Source organism: Ranitomeya imitator, chromosome 1 (genome assembly GCF_032444005.1).
Source record: "Ranitomeya imitator isolate aRanImi1 chromosome 1, aRanImi1.pri, whole genome shotgun sequence".
Classification (NCBI taxonomy): Eukaryota; Metazoa; Chordata; class Amphibia; order Anura; family Dendrobatidae; genus Ranitomeya; species Ranitomeya imitator.
This window is the reverse complement of record NC_091282.1, coordinates 743,341,693-743,361,602: the sequence shown is the minus strand read 5'-3', so window position 1 is coordinate 743,361,602 and position 19,910 is coordinate 743,341,693. Positions and strand designations below refer to the sequence as shown.

General features: G+C 44.2%; 1 long non-coding RNA gene across 1 annotated transcript in view; it reads left to right on the top strand.

Annotated features, from left to right (window-relative positions):
* LOC138658077 (uncharacterized) overlaps positions 1–19,910 on the top strand; it is an 82,103-nt gene that overhangs the window by 12,945 nt on the left and 49,248 nt on the right. Inside the window, exon 2 of the long non-coding RNA XR_011317323.1 lies at positions 12,967–13,083. This is a non-coding gene — a long non-coding RNA (uncharacterized lncRNA). The remainder of the gene's footprint in view (positions 1–12,966; positions 13,084–19,910) is intronic.

Genomic DNA, 19,910 nt, shown 5'->3' with positions numbered 1-19,910 from the left:
TACCACTAACATGAAGCCCAATATGTCACGAAAATCCATTCTCAGAATCGCTAGGATTCATTGAAGCGTTCCTGATTACCTCATAAAGGGACACTGGTCAGAATTGCAAAAAACGGCCAGGTCATTAAGTTCAAAATAGGCTGGGTCATGAAGGGCTTAACCCTTCGGGTGTTTCACAAGAATTTTTGGAATGTTTAAATAAAAATGAACATTTAACTTTTTTTCACACAAAATTTACTTCAGCTCCAATTTGTTTTATTTTACCAAGGGTAACAGGACAAATTGTACAACAACTTTTGGGGTCCATTTTCTCTTGAGTACGCTGATACCCCATTGGTGGGGGCAAACCACGGTTTGGGCGCATGGCAGAGCTCGGAAGGGAAGGAGCGCTATTTGACTTTTCAATGCAAAATTGACTGGAATTGAAATGGGATGCCATGTTGCGTTTGGAGAGCCTCTGATGTGCCTAGACATTGAAACCCCCCCCCCACAAGTGACACCATTTTGGAAAGTAGACCCCCTAAGGAACTTATCTAGATGTGTTGTGAGAGTTTTGAACCCCCAAGTGTTTCACTACAATTTATGACGCAGAGCCGAGAAAATAAAAATTATTTTTTTTCCCACAAAAATTATTTTTTAGCCCCCAGTTTTGTAATTTCCCAAGGGTAACAGGAGAAATTGGACCCCAAAAGTTGTTGTCCAATTTGTCCTGAGTGCGCTGATACCCCATATGTGTGTTGGGGAACCACCGTTTGGGCGCATGGCAGAGCTCGGAAGGGAAGGAGTGCCATTTGGAATGCAGACTTAGATGGAATGGTCTGCTGGCGTCACATTGCGTTTGCAGAACCCCTAATGTACCTAAACAGTAGAAACCCCCCACAAGTGACACCATTTTGGAAACTAGACACACTAAGGAACTCCTCTAGATGTGTTGTTAGAGCTTTGAACCCCCAAGTGTTTCACTACAGTTTGTAACGCAGAGCCGTGAAAATAAAAAAAAAACTTTCCCCAAAAAATTATTTTTTAGCCCCCAGTTTTGTATTTTCCCGAGGGTAAGAGGAGAAATTCGACCCCAAAAGTGGTTGTGCAATTTGTCCTGAGTACGCTGATACCCCATATATGGGGGGAAACCACCGTTTGGGTGCATGGCAGAGCTTGGAAGGGACGGAGCGCCATTTGGAATGCAGACTGGAATGGTCTGCAGGCGTCACATTGCGTTTGCAGAGCCCCTAATGTACCTAAACAGTAGAAACCCCCCACAAGTGACCCCATATTAGAAACTAGAACCCCCAAGGAACTTATCTAGATGTGTTGTGAAAATTTTGAACCCCCAAGTGTTTCACTACAGTTTATAACGCAGAGCCGTGAAAATGAAAAATCATTTTTTCCCACAAAAATGGTTTTTAACCCCTTTACCCCAAGGGTGGTTTGCACGTTAATAACCAGGCCATTTTTTACAATTCTGACCACTGTCCCTTTATGAGGTTATAAATCTGGAACGCTTCAATGGATCTTGGCGATTCTGACATTGTTTTCTCGTGACATATTGTAAAATTTCTTTGATATTACCTGCGTTTATTTGTGAAAAAAATGAAAATTTGGCGAAAATTTTGAAAATGTTGCAATTTTCCAAATTTGAATTTTTATGCAATTAAATCACAGAGATAAGTCACACAAAATACTTAATAAGTAACATTTCCCACATGTCTACTTTACATCAGCACAATTTTGGAACCAAATTTTTTTTTTTGTTAGGGAGTTATAAGGGTTAAAAGTTGACCAGCAATTTTTATTTTATTTTTACAACACCAATATTTTTTAGGGACCACAACACATTTGAAGTCATTTTGAGGGGTCTATATGATAGAAAATAACCAAGTGTGACACCATTCTAAAAACTGCACCCCTAAAGGTGCTCAAAACCACATTCATGAAGTTTATTAACCCTTCAGGTATTTTACAGGAATTTTTGGAATGTTTAAATAAAAATGAACATTTTAACTTTTTTTCACAAAAATTTACTTCAGCTCCAATTTGTTTTATTTTACCAAGGGTAACAGGAGAAAATGGACCCCAAACTTTGCTGTACAATTTATCCTGAGCACGCTGATGCCCCATATGTGGGGGTAAACCACTGTTTGGGCGCATGGGAGAGCTCGGAAGGGAAGGAGCGCCATTTGACTTTTCAATGCAAAATTGACTGGAATTGAGATGGGACGCCATGTTGCATTTGGAGAGCCCCTGATGTGCCTAAATATTGAAACCCCACACAATTGACACCATTTTGGAAAGTAGACCCCCTACGGAACTTATCTAGGGGTGTGTTGAGCACTTTGACCCACCAAGTGCTTCACAGAAGTTTATAATGCAGAGCCGTAAAAATAAAAAAATCATATTTTTTCACAAAAATGATCTTTTCGCCCCCAATTTTTTTATTTTCCCAAGATTAACAGAAGAAATTGGTCCCAAAAAGTTGTTGCGCAATTTGTCATAAATACGCTGATACCCCATATGTGGGTGTAAACCACTGTTTGGGCACATGGCAGAGCTCGGAAGGGAAGGAGCGCCATTTGGAATGCAGACTTAGATGGATTGGTCTGCAGGTGTCACGTTGCATTTGCAGAGCCTCTGATGTACCCAAACAGTAGAAACCCCCCCACAAGTGACCCCATATTGGAAACTAGACCTCCCAAGGAACTTATCTAGATGTGTTGTGAGAACTTTGAACCCACAAGTGTTTCACTACAGTTTACAACGCAGAGCTGTGAAAATAAAAAATCTTTTTTTTCCCACAAAAATGATTTTTAGCCCCCCCCCCCAAATTTTTATTTTCCCAAGGGTAACAAGAGAACTTGGACCCCAAAAGTTGTTGTCCAATTTGTCCCGAGTACGCTGATACCCTATATGTTGGGGTAAACCCCTGTTTGGACGCACGGGAGAGCTCGGAAGGGAAGGAGCACTGTTTTAGTTTTTCAACGCAGAATTGGCTGGAATTGAGATCGGACGCCATGTCGCGTTTGGAGAGCCCCTGATGTGCCTAAACAGTGGAAACCCCCAATTTTAACTGAAACCCTAATTTAAACATGCCCCTAACCCTAATCCCAACAGTAACCCTAACCACACCTCTAACCCTGACACATCCCTAACTCTAATCCAAACCCTAATCCCAACCGTAAATGTAATCCAAACCCTAACTTTATACCCAACCCTAACCCTAACTTTAGCCCCAACTCTAACCCTAACTTTAGCCCCAACTTTTACCCTAACTTTAGCCCCAACCCTAACCCTGACTTTAGCCCCAAACCTAGCCCTAGCCCTAACCCTAGCCCTAACCCTAGCCCTAACGGGAAAATGGAAATAAATACATTTTTTTTAATTTTATTATTTTTCCCTAACTAAGGGGGTGGGTGATGAAGGGGGGTTTGATTTACTATTTATAGCTTTTTTTTAGCGGATTTTTATGATTGGCGGCCGTCACACACTAATTTTTATTGCAAAAAATAGTATTTGCGTCTCCACATTTTTGAGAGCTATAATTTTTCTATATTTTGGTCCACAGAGTCATGTTAGGTCTTGCTTCTTGCGGGACGAGTTGACGTTTTTATTAGTAACATTTTCGGGCACGTGACCTTTTTTGATCGCTTTTTGTGAGGCAGAATGACCAAAAACCAGCTATTCATGAAATTCTTTTGGGGGGGCGTTTATACCGTTCCACGTTTGGTAAACTTGATAAAGCAGTTTTATTCTTCGGGTCAGTATGATTACAGCGATACCTCATTTATATCATTTTTTATGTTTTGGTGCTTTTATACGATAAAAACTATTTAATATAAAAAATAATTATTTTTGCATCGCTTTATTCTGAGGACTATAACTTTTTTATTTTTTCGCTGATGATGCTGTATGGCAGCTCGTTTTTTGCGGGACATGATGTCGTTTTCAGAGGTACCATGGTTATTTATATCCGTCTTTTTGATTGCGTGTTATTCCACTTTTTGTTCGGCGGTATGATAATAATGCGTTGTTTTTTGCCTTTTTTTTTTTTACCGCGTTCACTGAAGGGGTTAACTAGCAGGACAGTTTTATAGGTGGGGTCGTTATGGATGCGGCGATACTAAAATATGTGTACTTTTATTGTTTTTTTTTTATTATTTTTTTTTTTACTTTATAACATTGCCCCAGAGGGATCATCATGTTATAGGGTCAGATCGCTGATCTGACACTTTGCAGAGCACTGTGTCAGATCAGCGATCTGACATGCAGGGCTGCAGGCTTACCAGCGCGTGCTTCCCTGTACCGCCGGAACGCTGTGTTCCAGAGTTAATGTGCCAGGAGCGGTCCGTGACCACTCCTGGCATATAGTGCCGGATGTCAGCTGCGATAGTCAGCTGACACTCAGCCGCGCTCCCCCCGTGAGCGCGGCCGATCGCATATGACATACTATCCCATCAGTGGTCATACGGGTCCACCCCACCTCGACGGGATAGTACGTCATATGGGATTAAAGGGTTAAAAAAAAAATGAACATTTATCTTTTTTTTTTCACAAAATATTTATATCAGATCCAATTTGTTTTTATTTTACCAAGGGTAACAGGAGAAATTGGACCCCAAAAGTTGTTGTACAATTTGTCCTGAGTATGCAGATACCCCATATGTGGGGGGAACCACTGTTTGGGTGCATAGCAGAGCTTTTAAGGGAAGGAGCGCCATTTGACTTTTCAATGCAAAATTGTCTGGAATTGAGATAGGACGCCATGTCGCGTTTGGAGAGCCACTGATGTGCCTAAACAGTGGAAACCCCCCACAAGTGGCACAATTTTGGAAAGTAGACCCTCTAAGGAACTTATCTAGATGTGTGGTGAGCACTTTGACCCACCAAGTGCTTCACAGAAGTTTATAATGTAGAGCCGTAAAAATAAAAAATAATTTTTGTGAAAAAATATGATCTTTTGCCCCCAATGTTTTGTTTTCCCAAGCGTAACAGAAGATATTGGACCCCAAAAGTTGTTGGCCAATTTGTAGTGAGTATGGCAGAGCTCAGAAGGGAAGGAGCACTGTTTTACTCTTTCAACGCAGAATTGGCTGGAATTGAGATTGGACGCCATGTCGTGTTTGGAGAGCCCCTGATGTGCCTAAACACTGGAAACTCCCCAATTCTAACTCTGACCCTAATTCCAACCCTAACAATAACACTAACCACACCCCTAACCTGAACATGCCTGAAACCCTAATCCCAGCCATAACCATAACCACACTCCTAACCCTGACACACCCCTTATCCCAACAGTAAATGTAATTCAAACCCTAGCTTTAGCCCCAACCCTAACTTTAGCCCTAACCCTAATGGGAAAATAGAAATAAATACATTTTTAAAATTTTATTATTTTTCCCTAACTAAGGGGGTGATGAAGGGGGGTTTGACTTACTATTTATAGTGGGTTTTTGTTTGGCAGCTGTCACAGACTAAAAGACGCTTTTTATTACAAAAAAATAGTTTTATGAGAGGTATAATTTTTCCATATTTTGGCCCACGGAGTCATGTGAGGTCTTGTTTTTTTGCGGGACGAGTTGACATTTTTATTGGTACCATATTCGGGCACATGACGTTGGTCACTTTTTATTACGATTTTTGGGAGGCAGAATGAGCAAAAACCAGCAATTCATGAATTTCTTTTGGGGGGGGAAGGCGGCGTTTATACCGTTCCGTGTGTGGTAAATTTGATAAAGCAGTTTTATTCTTCGGGTTAGTACGAGTACAGCGATACCTCAGTTATATCATTTTTTTTTATGTTTTGGCACTTTTATACAATAAAAATATTCTATATTAAAAATAATTGTTTTTGCATCGCTTTATTCTGAGGGCTATACCTGTCTTATTTTTTTGCTGATGGCACTGTATGGTGGCTTGTTTTTTGCGAGACAAGATCAGGTTTTCAGCGGTACCATGTTTATTTATATCCGTCTTTTTGATCTCGTGATATTCCACTTTTTGTTTGGCGGTATGATAAAGCATTGTTTTTTGCCTTGTTTTTTTTTTTTTTACATTGTTCACTTAAGGGGTTAACTAGATATGTGTACTTTTATTGTTTTTTTTATTTACATAAAGAAATGTATTTTTTCTTTATTTAGGATTTTTTTTAAAATATTTTTTCACATGTTAATTTTTTTTTTTACATTGTCCCAGGGTGGTACATCACCATATTGTGTCAGATCGCTGATCTGACACTTTGCAGAGCACTGTGTCAGATCAGCGATCTGACAGGCAGTTCAGGAGGCTTGCCGTCGCCTGCTCTCACCAGACACTGACAAGCCACCTCTCTGCAGGACCCGGAAGGACCCCGCGGCCATCTTGGATTTGGGGGCCTGCAAGGAGGAGACCCTCAGATCACATCGCACTGTTCTTAGGGTCTCAGGGAAGTACGCAGGGAGCCCCCTCCCTGCACAATGCTTCCCTATGCCTCCAGAACGCTGCAATCTTGTTTGATCGCAGTGTTCAAGGAGTTAAAGTGCCGGAAGTGGTCCTGGCACATAGTGGTGGGTGTCAGTTGTGATAATCAGCTGATACCCGTCTGTGAGCGCGGCTAATCGCGTATAACATACTACTTTTGGCATGCTAGATTTGTCTCTTGTGCATGCTGATAAAAGTTTAGTGTTTGGAAAAAAAAAAGTCCTTTTCCATAGAATCGAGTTTTAGCATAAAAAAGCAGCAAAATATTATACTTGGATTTTTGCTGCATTTTTTCACCTTTTTTTTCACCACCCTTTCAAATCAATGGGTGGAAACCAATGAAAGAAGTGACATGCTCTATGTCCAAAAAACAAATAAGCAAAGCACAAATTACTGATGATGGAAAAAAATGTGTATACATGAGATTTCAGAAATCTCATAGGCTTTGCTGGTACTGTGAAACACAGCTGAAAATTAGCATATAAATGTGCCTTAGGCTATGTTCACACAAAGTTTTTTTTTTCCAGCTGCGCTCTCCTATGGCGGATTCCACCTCTCTCACACCCCTCGCCCCAGCAACAAACGCGGTGGAGGAGTTGGCTTGCTCCTGTCCGACACCTGCTCCTTCACTCCAATCCCGCTACCACCCTCCACTACTCTTCCCTCGTTTGAGGTGCACTCTGTCCGCATCTATTCCCCCTCCAACCTCCAGCTGGCTGTCATCTACCGCCCCCCAGAACTAGCCATCTCCACCTTTCTCGACCACTTCACCACCTGGCTACTTCATTTCCTCTCTGTTGACATCCCCATTATCATCATGGGTGATTTCAATGTCCCCATTGACACTTTCACCTCAGCTACCTCTAAACTTTTATCACTGACTGCCTCCTTTGGCCTCACTCAATGGTCCTCTGAGGCCACTCACAAAGATGGCCACACGCTGGACCTCATCTTCACCCGCCTCTGCTCCCTTACTAACCTCACTAACACACCCCTCCCCCTGTCTGACCACAACCTACTGGCATTCTCGTCCCTCTCCTCTCCTAGTGTGCAACCCCCACTCCACAAACTCACTCACCCTCGCAGAAATCTCAAACATCTCAACTTACAATCACTCTCTGAGTCCCTTCTCCCTCTCACAGACATAGCTTCCCTTCATGACACAGATGCTGCTGCCACTTTTTATAACACCACAATAACAACAACACTCGATTCGGCCGCCCCACTCATGCATAGTAAAACTCGTACAATTAACAGGCAGCCCTGGCTGACCAGCCTGACCAAAGAATTGAGACGGGCTTCCAGGACTGCTGAGCGGAGATGGAAGCGATCCCACTCTGCCGACCACTTCACTGCATACAAGCAGTCCCTCGCCAGCTTCAAGTCTGCGCTCACTGCCGCAAAACAAACTTACTTCTCATCCCTCATATCCTCCCTGTCCCACAACCCTAAACAGCTTTTCAACAATTTCAATTCTCTACTCCGTCCCCCCGCACCTCCTCCCTCCCCCCTCATTTCTGCTGATGACTTCGCCTCTTTCCTTAAACAGAAGATCGATACGATCAGAGAAAGCTTTGGCCCACAGCGCCCACTGCCCCTCTTAGCTGCTCAACCCTGCTCCTCCAAAACCAGCTTCTCCACCATGACAGAAGATCAGCTCTCCACCCTCCTGTCAAGATCACACCTCACCACCTGCACGCTTGACCCGCTCCCATCCCACCTCATCTCTAACCTTTCCACGGTCTTCATCCCAACCCTAACGCACCTCTTCAACCTCTCACTCACAACAGGTGTCTTTCCCTCATCCTTCAAGCATGCCAAGATCACACCCATCCTCAAAAAGCCCTCCCTCGACCCATCCTCTGTGTCTAGCTATCGCCCAATATCTCTTCTCCCTTATGCCTCCAAATTGCTGGAGCAACACGTCCATCTTGAACTGTCCTCCCACTTCTCCTCCTGCTCCCTCTTTGATCGGTTACAATCAGGCTTCCGTTCCCATCACTCAACTGAAACTGCCCTAACTAAAGTCACCAATGACCTACTAACTGCCAGGAGCAAGCGGCACTACTCTGTCCTCCTTCTCCTGGACTTGTCTTCTGCCTTTGACACTGTAGACCACTCCCTTTTGCTACAAATCCTCTCATCCCTTGGCATCACAGACCTGGCCCTTTCCTGGATCTCGTCATATCTGACAGACCGAACATTCAGTGTCTCCCTCCCCCACACCACCTCCTCACTTCGCCCCTTGTCAGTCGGTGTTCCTCAAGGCTCTGTTCTAGGACCCCTACTCTTCTCCATCTACACTTTCGGCCTGGGACAGCTCATAGAAACCCACGGTATGCAGTACCATCTCTACGCTGACGACACGCAGATCTACCTCTCCGGACCTGACCTCTCCTCCTTGCTTACCAAAATCCCGCACTGTCTGTCTGCCATTTCAGCCTTCTTTTCTGCTCGCTTTCTACAACTGAACATGGACAAAACAGAATTCATCATCTTTCCCCCATCTCACTCTACCCCTCCACCAGACCTATCCATCAATGTCAATGGCTGCTCACTATCCCCAGTCCCACACGCCCGGTGCCTCGGGGTGATCCTCGACTCTGTCCTCTCTTTCAAGCCACATATCCAAGCCCTTGCCTGCTCCTGTCGTCTCAAACTCAAAAATATTTCCCGGATCCGTGCTTTCCTTGACCGCAACACTGCAAAAATGCTAGTGCATGCCCTTATCATCTCCCGCCTCGACTACTGCAACCTCCTACTCTCTGGACTCCCCTCTAGCACTCTGGCACCACTCCAATCCATCCTACACTCTGCTGCCCGACTAATCCACCTGTCCCCCCGCTATTCCCCAGCCTCTCCCCTGTGTCAAGCCCTTCACTGGCTTCCTATCGCCCAGAGACTCCAGTTCAAAACCCTCACACTGACATACAAAGCCATCCACAACCTGTCTCCTCCATACATCTGTGACATGGTCTCCCGGTACCTACCTACACGCGACCTCCGATCCTCCCAAGACCTCCTTCTCTACTCCCCTCTCATCTCTTCTTCCCATAACCGCATCCAAGACTTCTCCCGTGCTTCCCCCATACTCTGGAACTCTCTACCCCAACACATCAGACTTGCGCCTACCATAGAAACCTTCAAAAAGAACCTGAAGACTCATCTCTTCCGACAAGCCTACAGCCTGCAGTGATCCTCAACCTACTGAACAGCCGCACAGCCAGCTCTTCCCTCTCCTAGTGTATCCTCACCCACCCCCTGCAGACTGTGAGCCCTCGCGGGCAGGGTCCTCCCTCCTTATGTACTCGTGTGCCTTGTTATCTGCTCATGTTTAATGTATTTGTCTATATTTGCCCCGTATTCACATGTAAAGCGCCATGGAATAAATGGCGCTATAAAAATGTATAATAATAATAATAATAAAGGGGCTGCGCTCCTAAAAACGCCGGAAAAAAAAACCTCTTTAAAGAATTCTCCATTCCATTCCTATGGTAAAATGACAGAGAAGATCTCAGCTGTACTATACAGCCGGCTCTTAAGTGTCAGATGACACTAGGGTTTTTTTTTTAGCGTTTTATTTTCTGCAGCAATACCTAATCTCTTGACAGGAAAGAAGCTGCAGAAAAAAGCATGTGCCTTAAGCTATGTTCGAACAACATTTGTTTTTAAGCAGCTGCATTCCTGAAAACAACACTTAAAAGAATCCTTCTATTCATTCCTATAGTAAAACGACTTCAGGCTTCAGAACGTCTTTTCAACGCTTCAGGTTTCTAAAAAGCTGACATGTCCATTCTTCTGACTTTTTGCACTATGATGAAGCTTCATACTTTACAATAGGGAAAGCATTTTGTAAGCGTTTCACCTAAATCTTTCAGTATAGAATATAACTTGTTTTTGACCATAAGGCTGTAGTCACACTACAGCGAGATACGGCCGAGTCTCGCAGGTTAAAAACGAGCTCTGGCAGCGGCACAGCAGAGCGTGCAGCTCCATGTATTGCTATGCGGCCGCACGCTCCGCTCTGGAGTGCCGGTGCCAGAGCTTGGTTTTAACCTGCTAGACTCTGCCGTATCTCGCTGTAGTGTGATCCCGACCTAAGAAAAAAAAAGTAATGTAAAAATATCCTTAGGGCTTATGCAGGTGTCCGAGCACGGAGCGCTAAAGCTGGTCTAACCGTGGGTCTCGCGATTTGAGAGTGACAGCCTCATAGTAATATACAAAATGCTGTCATGCTCTGGTCGTGAGAGCTGCAGCGAGTCTGTGCATTGCTGTCTAATTTTGGACTGATTTACACAGATGTCTGCATGAGCCCTTAGGGTATGTTTCCACGTTCAGGAAACGCTGCGTTTTTGACGCTGCATTGAGCCGCAGCGTCAAAAACGCAGCGTCCAGATGTTACAGCATAGTGGAGGGGATTTCATGAAATCTCGTCTCCACTATGCATTAAAAGACGCATGCGGCATACCGGTGAAAACGCACATGCGGCGTGTCTTTTAAGAATGCAGCATGTCCTTACATTGCAGAAACAACGCAAGGACAGCGCAGGTGACCTGCCAGTGACCTCTGGTGCAGAATTGGTCAGGATTTTACCTGCATAAAATCCTGACCAAATCCTGATGCAACCCTGAACGTGGACACATACCCTTAGGGTGTGTTCACAGTTTTGTTGGACTAAAATAGCGTGAGACCACCTAAAAGTCGCAAAATTTTAACGCAACCTTGCATTGCGTTAAAATTGTGTGACTTTTTAGAGGTTTTTACACTTGAATTCTGACATAAAACTTTGATGAATCAGTGCTTTAATTTGTTGTGTTTTTGAAGTGGAAAATGAGCAGAAACTTGGAACCTCTGCTCTAAAAACTCAGCAAAAGGAATCAGTGTGAACAGTGGCGTCACTAGAGTATGATGGGCCTCAATGCAAAATTTGGACCTTGTCCCCATCTGCAATTTTATCAGATGTATGAGCTCTTGTATCATTCAAGATCATGTGAAGACATAAATGTTTTAGCCGCCTCCATGTCATAATGTCCCCCATTCTGTTATATTGTCCCCGATCTTGGCCTTTTCCTGAAATTATGTCCATTCTGGCCACTTCCTGTAATAATGCCCCCATACTGGGCCCCTTTTAGTACGAATTAACCCAATCCTGAACCCCTTCCTGGTATAAAGTCTCCATCCTTGGCCCCTTCAAGGTATAATGTTCCCCATCCTAGGCACCTTTTTGTAATAATGTCCCCTATTCTGGGCCACTTCCAGTAATAATGTCCCCCATTTTGATATAATGTCCTCCATCTGGTGACCCTTCCTGGTTTAATGTTTCCTTTTCCTAGTGTAATGTTCTCCATCTTTGTCCCCTTTGTGGCATAATGTCTCTTTCCTGGTATAATGTCCTCCATCCTGGGCCCCTTACCAGTATAATGTTCTCCATTCTGGACTCCTTCCTGCTATAATATTATTATTTATTATTATAGCACCATTTATTCCATGGCGCTTTACATGTGAGGAGGGGTATACATAATCAAAACAAGTACAATAATCTTAAACAATACAAGTCCCGACTGGTATAGTAGAAGAGAGGATCCTGTCCGCGAGGGCTCACAATCTACAAGGGATGGGTGAGGATACAATAGGTGAGGGTAGAGCTGGTCGTGCAGCAATTTGGTAGATCAGTGGTTACTGCAGGTTGTAGGCTTGTCGGAAGAGGTAGGTCTTCAGGTTCTTTTTGAAGGTTTCGATGGTAAGCGAGAGTCTGATATGTTGTGGTAGAGAGTTCCAGAGTAGGGGTGATGCGCAAGAGAAATCTTGTATGCGATTGTGGGAAGAGGGGAGTAGAGAAGGAGATCTTGTGAGGATCAGAGGTTGCATGCAGGTAAGTACCGGGAGACGAGGTCACAGCTGTATGGAAGAGACAGGTTGTGGATGGCTTTATATGTCATGGTTAGGGTTTTGTACTGGAGTCTCTGGGCAATGGGAAGCCAGTGAAGGCATAGGCAGCATTAATAGTTAAGAGAGAGAGAATTTCCCTGACTGGAAATTCTTCCAAGCATGCTTAGTTTCAAAAGACGGAACCCTTCACTGGATTTCTGCTTTTGACACACAGCGACGGATCCTGCGTCTGTCGCTGCGTGATTTTCCGACATGCACAAAAAACATTTCTATGTGCGTTGTCTCCTCCCGACGGACAGCGATTTTACGACGGATCCAGTGCACAACGGATGAAACGGAAGGCCGTCCGTCACAATCCGTCGCTAATACAAGTCTATGAGAAAAAAACGGATCCAGCAGAAACATTTGCTGGATCCGTTTTTTTCACAAAACGACGGATTTTGATGGAAACAAAAAGACGGAAGTGTGACAGAGGCCTAACACAGTGGTGCAATGGGTTTGTACAACACTGAAAGGACCCGGATGAACTTCTCAGACATTAGGAAGTATAAATTACATGAAAACCCCAATATGTACTTAGGGCATTTCTGAGGTTTACCTTCTCATCTGTATTTACCTTTGTTTCAGACTGAAAACTTACACCATCGATCACTACTATATGTTAGAAGAATGACAATTTCATTGTGTAATATCCATTTAAGTGGAATCTGTTTGTTCTGCTGTGTAGCGAGAGAAGATTTTCAGGTATGTTCTCATTATTAAAACCTCACTCAGTGTAAGAATTCAGTGCATTGTTGGAATGCAGTTTGCAACCATCCAACTTTCTCTGTATGATACCATGCTGCAGGTATCAGTAAGTTTGTGCAGTGCAAATAAACCATCTATACATAGCTAGGAATAAATAGTCAGAGTGGTTAGTGTTCTCACTACTTGGGCCCCATACACTTTAGATTGATATTGGTCATACCCACTAATATCGACGGGTTCAACCGATCATTTATTGTATATGGGGGCATCGGCTGACTGATGGACGATGGAGATATCATCTGTGCATGTCCGATTTCAGACTGCTGATCACACTGGTCTGGAGCTAATCTGCCGACCAACATGTCAGTCGCCGGCTTTTTCATAGAGACACAGATAGAGAGGGTCAGGGAGCTTTACCGTAGTGTTGAAAGCTATGTGCTGAGGCTGGAGGTAATGAAACCAGGTGGATGCCGATCCTGCTGGTGAACTCAGCTGTGAACAGTAAAGGTACCGTCACACTGGACGATATCGCTAGCGATCCGTGACGTTGCAGCGTCCTGGCTAGCGATATCGTCCAGTGTGACAGGCAGCAGCGATCAGGCCCCTGCTGTGATATCGCTGGTCGGGGAAGAAAGTCCAGAACTTTGTTTCGTCGCTGGATCTCCCGCTGACATCGCTGAATCGGCGTGTGTGACGCCGATTCAGCGATATCTTCGCTGGTAACCAGGGTAAACATCGGGTTACTAAGCGCAGGGCCGCGCTTAGTAACCCGATGTTTACCCTGGTTACCATCGTTAAAGTAAAAAAAAAACAACCACTACATACTTACCTACCGCTGTCTGTCCCCGGCGCTGTGCTTCTCTGCTCTGGCTGTGAGCACAGCGGCCGGAAAGCAGAGCGGTGACGTCACCGCTCTGCTTTCCGGCTGCCCGGCGCTCACAGCCAGAGCAGAGAAGCACAGCGCCGGGGACAGACAGCGGTAGGTAAGTATGTAGTGGTTGTTTTTTTTTACTTTAACGATGGTAACCAGGGTAAACATCGGGTTACTAAGCGCGGCCCTGCGCTTAGTTACCCGATGTTTACCCTGGTTACCGGGGACCTCGGGATCGTTCGTCGCTGGAGAGCGGTCTGTGTGACAGCTCTCCAGCGACCAAACAGCGACGCTGCAGCGATCCGGATCGTTGTCGGTATCGCTGCAGCGTCGCTAAGTGTGACGGTACCTTTAGGGTATGTTTTCACATTTAGGAAACACTGCGTGTTTGACGCTGTATAGAGAGGCAGCGTCAAACACAGCGTCCAGATGTTACAGCATAGTGGAGGGGATTTAATGAAATACCATCTCCACTATGCGTGGTAACACGCATCCGGCGGCCCTGCGATTCCGGACATGCGGCGCGTCTTTTTAGATCGCAACATGTCCGTTTACCTTGCGGCGACGCTGCGCTGCCACAAGGTATAACACAGGGCCCTATGTGTGGGGTGCGATGATACCGGATGTGTGCAATGAACACATCCGGCATCATTGCGTCCCCAGAAGGGGGCGGAGCTTTGGGCGGAGCGATTTTGCTACTCTGTCCAAACCGCCGGCCATCCTGAACGTGGACACGTACCCTTAAAGAAGGAAAGGATTTCTCAGGCATTCCCAACGAGGTTGGTGAAAATTATTATTCTTTTATTCAAACAAAGTGCAGCTTTCACAAAAGGTTGATACATAAAATGAGAATAATGGGGATAGGGGAAAATATGTGTAAGTGGGTTGAGAGCTGGCTCAGGGATAGGAAAAAAAGGGTGGTTATTAATGGAACACACTCGGACTGGGTCGCGGTTAGCAGTGGGGTACCAAGGGGTCAGTATTGGGCCCTCTTCTTTTTAACATATTTATTAATGACCTTGTAGGGGGCATTCAGAGTAGAATTTCAATATTTGCAGATGACACTAAACTCTGCAGGGTAATCAATACAGGGGAGGTCAATTTTATATTACAGGATGATTTATGTAAACTAGAAGCTTGGGCTGATAAATGGCAAATGAGCTTTAATGGGGATAAATGTAAGGTCATGCACTTGGGTAGATGTAATAAGATGTATAACTGTGCTTAATTCTAAAACTCTGGGCAAACCGTCAATGAAAAAGACCTGGGTGTATGGGTGGATGACAAACTCGTATTCAGTGGCCCGTGTCAGGCAGCTGCTACTAAGGCAAATAAAATAATGGGATGCATTAAAAGAGGCGTAGATGCTCATGAGGAGAACATAATTTTACCTCTATACAAGTCACTTGTTCGACCACACTTAGAATACTGTGCACAGTTCTGGTCTCCGGTGTATAAGAAAGACATAGCTGAACTGGAGCGGGTGCAGAGAAGAGCGACCAAGGTTATTAGAAGACTGGGGGGTCTGCAATACCAAGATAGGTTATTACACTTGGGGCTATTTGGTTTGGAAAAACGAAGACTAAGGGGTGATCTTATTTTAATGTATAAATATATGAGGGGACAGTACAAAGACCTTTCTGATGATCTTTTTAATCATAGACCTGAGACAGGGACAAGGGGGCATCCTCTACGTCTGGAGGAAAGAAGGTTTAAGCATAATAACAGATGCGGATTCTTTACTGTAAGAGCAGTGAGACTATGGAACTCTCTGCCGTATGATGTTGTAATGAGTGATTTGTTACTTAAATTTAAGAGGGGACTGGATACCTTTCTGGAAAAGTATAATGTTACAGGATATATACACTAGATTCCTTGATAGGGCGTTGATCCAGAGAATTAGTCTGATTGCCGTATGTGGAGTCGGGAAGGAATTTTTTTCCCCAATGTGGAGCTTACTCTTTGCCACATGGTTTTTTTTTGCCTTCCTCTGGATCAACATGTTGGGGCATGTTAGGTTAGGCTATGGGTTGAACTAGATGGACATATAGTCTTCCTTCAACCTTAATAACTATGTAACTATGTAAAAACGGCAGTGAATTAAAAAATCTAAACATGCCTATGACGAAGGGTGCTGCATCAGGTTTTTTTAATTCACTCCCCTGTTTTCAGCTGCACTTTATGTTTGAATAAAAGAATAATCATTTTCACCAACCTCGTTGGAGTGCCTGAGAAATCCATTCCTTCTTTAACTATCCTTAAGATAGGTCATCAATATCTGATTGGTGCGGTGCGAGACCCAGCTTCCCTACCAATCAGCTGTTTTCTATGGTGGTGGGAAGTGCTTAGTTGCGGAGCTGTACAGCAGACTTCTGTCACTTGAATTGTGGCCGCGGCCTTGCTCTGCACATCCACCTCTTATTCAAATCATTGGCTGATCGGCGAGATTTGCTGCGTGTTGCAACCACTTCAATCAAACATTGATGATGTGTCCTAAAGGTACCTTCACACTGAGCAACTTTACAACGAGAACGATCCGTGACGTTGCAGCGTCCTGGATAGCGATCTCGTTGTGTTTGACACGCAGCAGCGATCAGGATCCCGCTGTGACATCGCTGGTCGTAGCTAGAAGTCCGGAACTTTATTTGGTCGTCAGGTCGGCGTGATTCGTCATGTTTGACAGCAAAAGCAACGATGCCAGCAATGTTTTTACATGGAGCGAACAACCAGCGAGAACGATAAGTACGTCACTGGATCGCTCCTGCATCGTTCTGGTGCTGCCGTGTTTGACGTCTCTAAGCGACCTAAACAGCGACGCTGCAACGATCGGCTCGTTGTCTATATCGCCGCAGCGTCGCTTAGTGTAACGGTACCTTAAAGTTAGGGCATCAATGTAAAAGTCCTGGACAACCCCATAACATTAAAAGATTGATTGCTCTCAGTGCTCTCAGAAAAAGAAACAAAAATAGACTTGTAAACAACATGCCTTTTAATTGCTAACAGAAACTGAATAAATGATGTTACAAAGCGTGTTATAACAGGGTGTCTGAAGAAACACACACACACATATATATATATATATATATACAAAAATAGCAGAGACATGGTGTAATAAATCTACATTTGAAAAACAGAATGAGCTTAGAGAGAAAATCCCTAATTAGTTTAGATAAGCAGTGTGAGTTTTATTGACTCAGAATTGATCAATTTTACGGAGACATAGTGCAGGTGGGTGAGTATCTGCTGATTTTATATTATTTTTTTCAACATTGCGGAGGAGAATTAGTGAAAACAATTGAAAGGAGGAAAATATAAACATTACTAACAAGAATTAGTTAAGAGTTGAAAGTAGAAAAGCCTTTTAACCCGTTAACGACTGCCGATACGCCTTTTAACAGCGGCAATTAAGGGTATTTATGCCTCAGCGCCGCTTTTTAACGATGCTGAGACATAAGTGTATAGCTCCCCCCAGAGTCAGAATTTCTCTGGGGTCTTCGCTACTGAGGATAGCTGAAACCCCAGAGAACATGATTTGGGTCGGTTTACCGACCCCAGTGTTGCGATCGCTGTTATTAAAGGAATAACGGCGACCACAAAAAAAAGTCCAATTTCCCAGTTAATTTCTCTCTCCTCTGATGTGATCGCACATCAGAGGAGAGAGAAATGGGGTCCTCCGATCTCCTCGGTACCTCCGATGTCCCTGCAACCCCCCCATGAAGTCCCCTGTGCCGCCCGCATCTTCCGGGAAGAAAATGGGGGGGGCGCATGCACAGTGCGCCCGCCGAGATCTGTCGGCCAGCACAAATAGGAAATTTTTCCTATTGGTTCATTTTTATCACTATGATAGACCCTATCACAGTGATCTAAATAAAAAAATTGTAAATAAAACCCCCCTTTATCAACCCCATTTTTCCATTAGCGTTATAGTTGGGCTAAAGCTAGGGTTAGGGTTGGGCTAAAGCTAGGGTTAGGGATGGGCTAGGGTTAGGGTTGGGGCTAAAGTTAGGGTTAGGCTAAAGTTAGGGTTAGGCTAAAGTTAGGATTGGGCTAAAGTTAAGGTTGAGCTAAAGTTAGGGTTATGGTCATAGTTGGGATTATGATTAGGGTTAGGGGTCTGTTAGGGTTAGGTTTGTGGTTGGGATCAGGGTTAGGGTTGTGGTTAGGGTTGGGATTAGGGTTAGGAGTGTGTTGTGGGTTAGGGTTGGAGTTAGAATTGGGGGGGGTCCACTGTTTAGGTACATCAGAGGGTCTCCAAACGCAATATTGATTCCAGCCGATTTTGCGTTCAAATAGTTAAACGGTGCTCCCTCCCTTCTGAGCTCTGCCATGCGTCCAAACAGTGGCTTTCCCCCACACATGGGGTATCGACATACTCAGGAGAAATGGCTCAACAAATTTTGTAGTCCATTTTCTCCTGATACCCTTGTGAAAATAAAAAAAATTGGTTCCAGTGTAAATTTTTTGTGAAAAAAGTAAAATGTTCATTTTTTTCTTCCACATTGCTTTAGTTCTCGTGAAGCACCTGAAGGGTTAATACAATTCTTGAATGTGGTTTTGCGCACCTTGAGGGGTGCAGTTTTTAGAATGGTGTGACTTTTGGGTATTTTTCTGTTATATTGACCCCCAAACTCACTTCAAATGTGAGGTGGTCCCATAAAAAAAATTGTTTTGTAAATTTTGTTGGAAAAATGAAAATTCGCTGGTCAACTTTTAACCCTTATAACATCCTAACAAAAAAAATTGTTTCCAAAATTGTGCTGATATAAAGTAGACATGTGGGAAATGTTATTTATTAACTATTTTGTGTGACACCACTTTTATTTAAGGGTACAAAAATTAAGTTTGAAAATTGCAAAATTTTCTAAATCTATGCCAAATTTCCATTTTTTTCATAAATAAACGCAAGCTATATCGAAGAAATTTTACCACTATCATGAAGTACAATATGTCACGAAAAAACAGTCTCCGGATCAGTGGGATATGTTGAGTTCCAGAGCTATAACCTCATAAAGTGACAGTGGTCAGAATTGTAAAAATTGGCTTGGTCATTAACCCCTCTCTGCCAGCTGACGGGATAGTACGTCAGCTGGCAGACTCAGCCCCCCCCCCCCTCCGGCGGTGAGCCCACATCAAAGCAGCGACATGTCAACTGTTATCAACAGCTGACATGTGGGCGCAAGCGGAATCGTGATCCGCCTGCGCCCATTAACTAGTTAAATGCCGCTGTCAAACTCTGACATCGGCATTTAACAAGCACTGCCGGCCGGAAGCGCTCGCACCGCTGACCCCATCACATGATCGGGGGTCAGCTGTGCATTGCCATAACAACCTGAGGTCTACTTGAGACCTCTATGGTTGTTGATGACAGATTGCTGTGAGCGCCACCCTGTTGTCGGCACTCAAAGCAATGCTGCATTTCTGCTACAGAGAGGTGATCTGTGCTTCACCTCTGTGTAGCAGAGGCGATCGTGTAATGCAGTGTTCCCCAACTCCGGTCCTCGAGAGCCACCAACAGGTCATGGTTTCAGGATCTCCTTTGTATTGCACAGGTGATAATTGCATCACCTGGCCAGGCAAGCATTCAATCACCTGTGCAATATTAAGGAAATCCTGAAAACATGACCTGTTGGTGGCTCTCGAGGAACGGAGTTGGGGAACACTGGTGTAGTGCATGCTTCTAGCCTCCTATGGAGGCTATTGAAGCATGCCAAATAAAAAAAAAAATGTGTATAAAAAAAATATAAAAGTTCAAAATTGGCTCTGTCACTAAGGGCTTAAACAAAACTACTTGAAGAAGCTAGGCTTTAGGGCTCGCTCACACTGCTGCGTAGCCAGCGTATAACTTGGGCAAGTGCTCTCCAATGTTTCATTGGATAGCAGCCTCTCCAATGTTATACTATGAAGTAGTGCCCGCTATCGTTTTTTCTCACGCCGAGTTGGCATGCGAAAAACA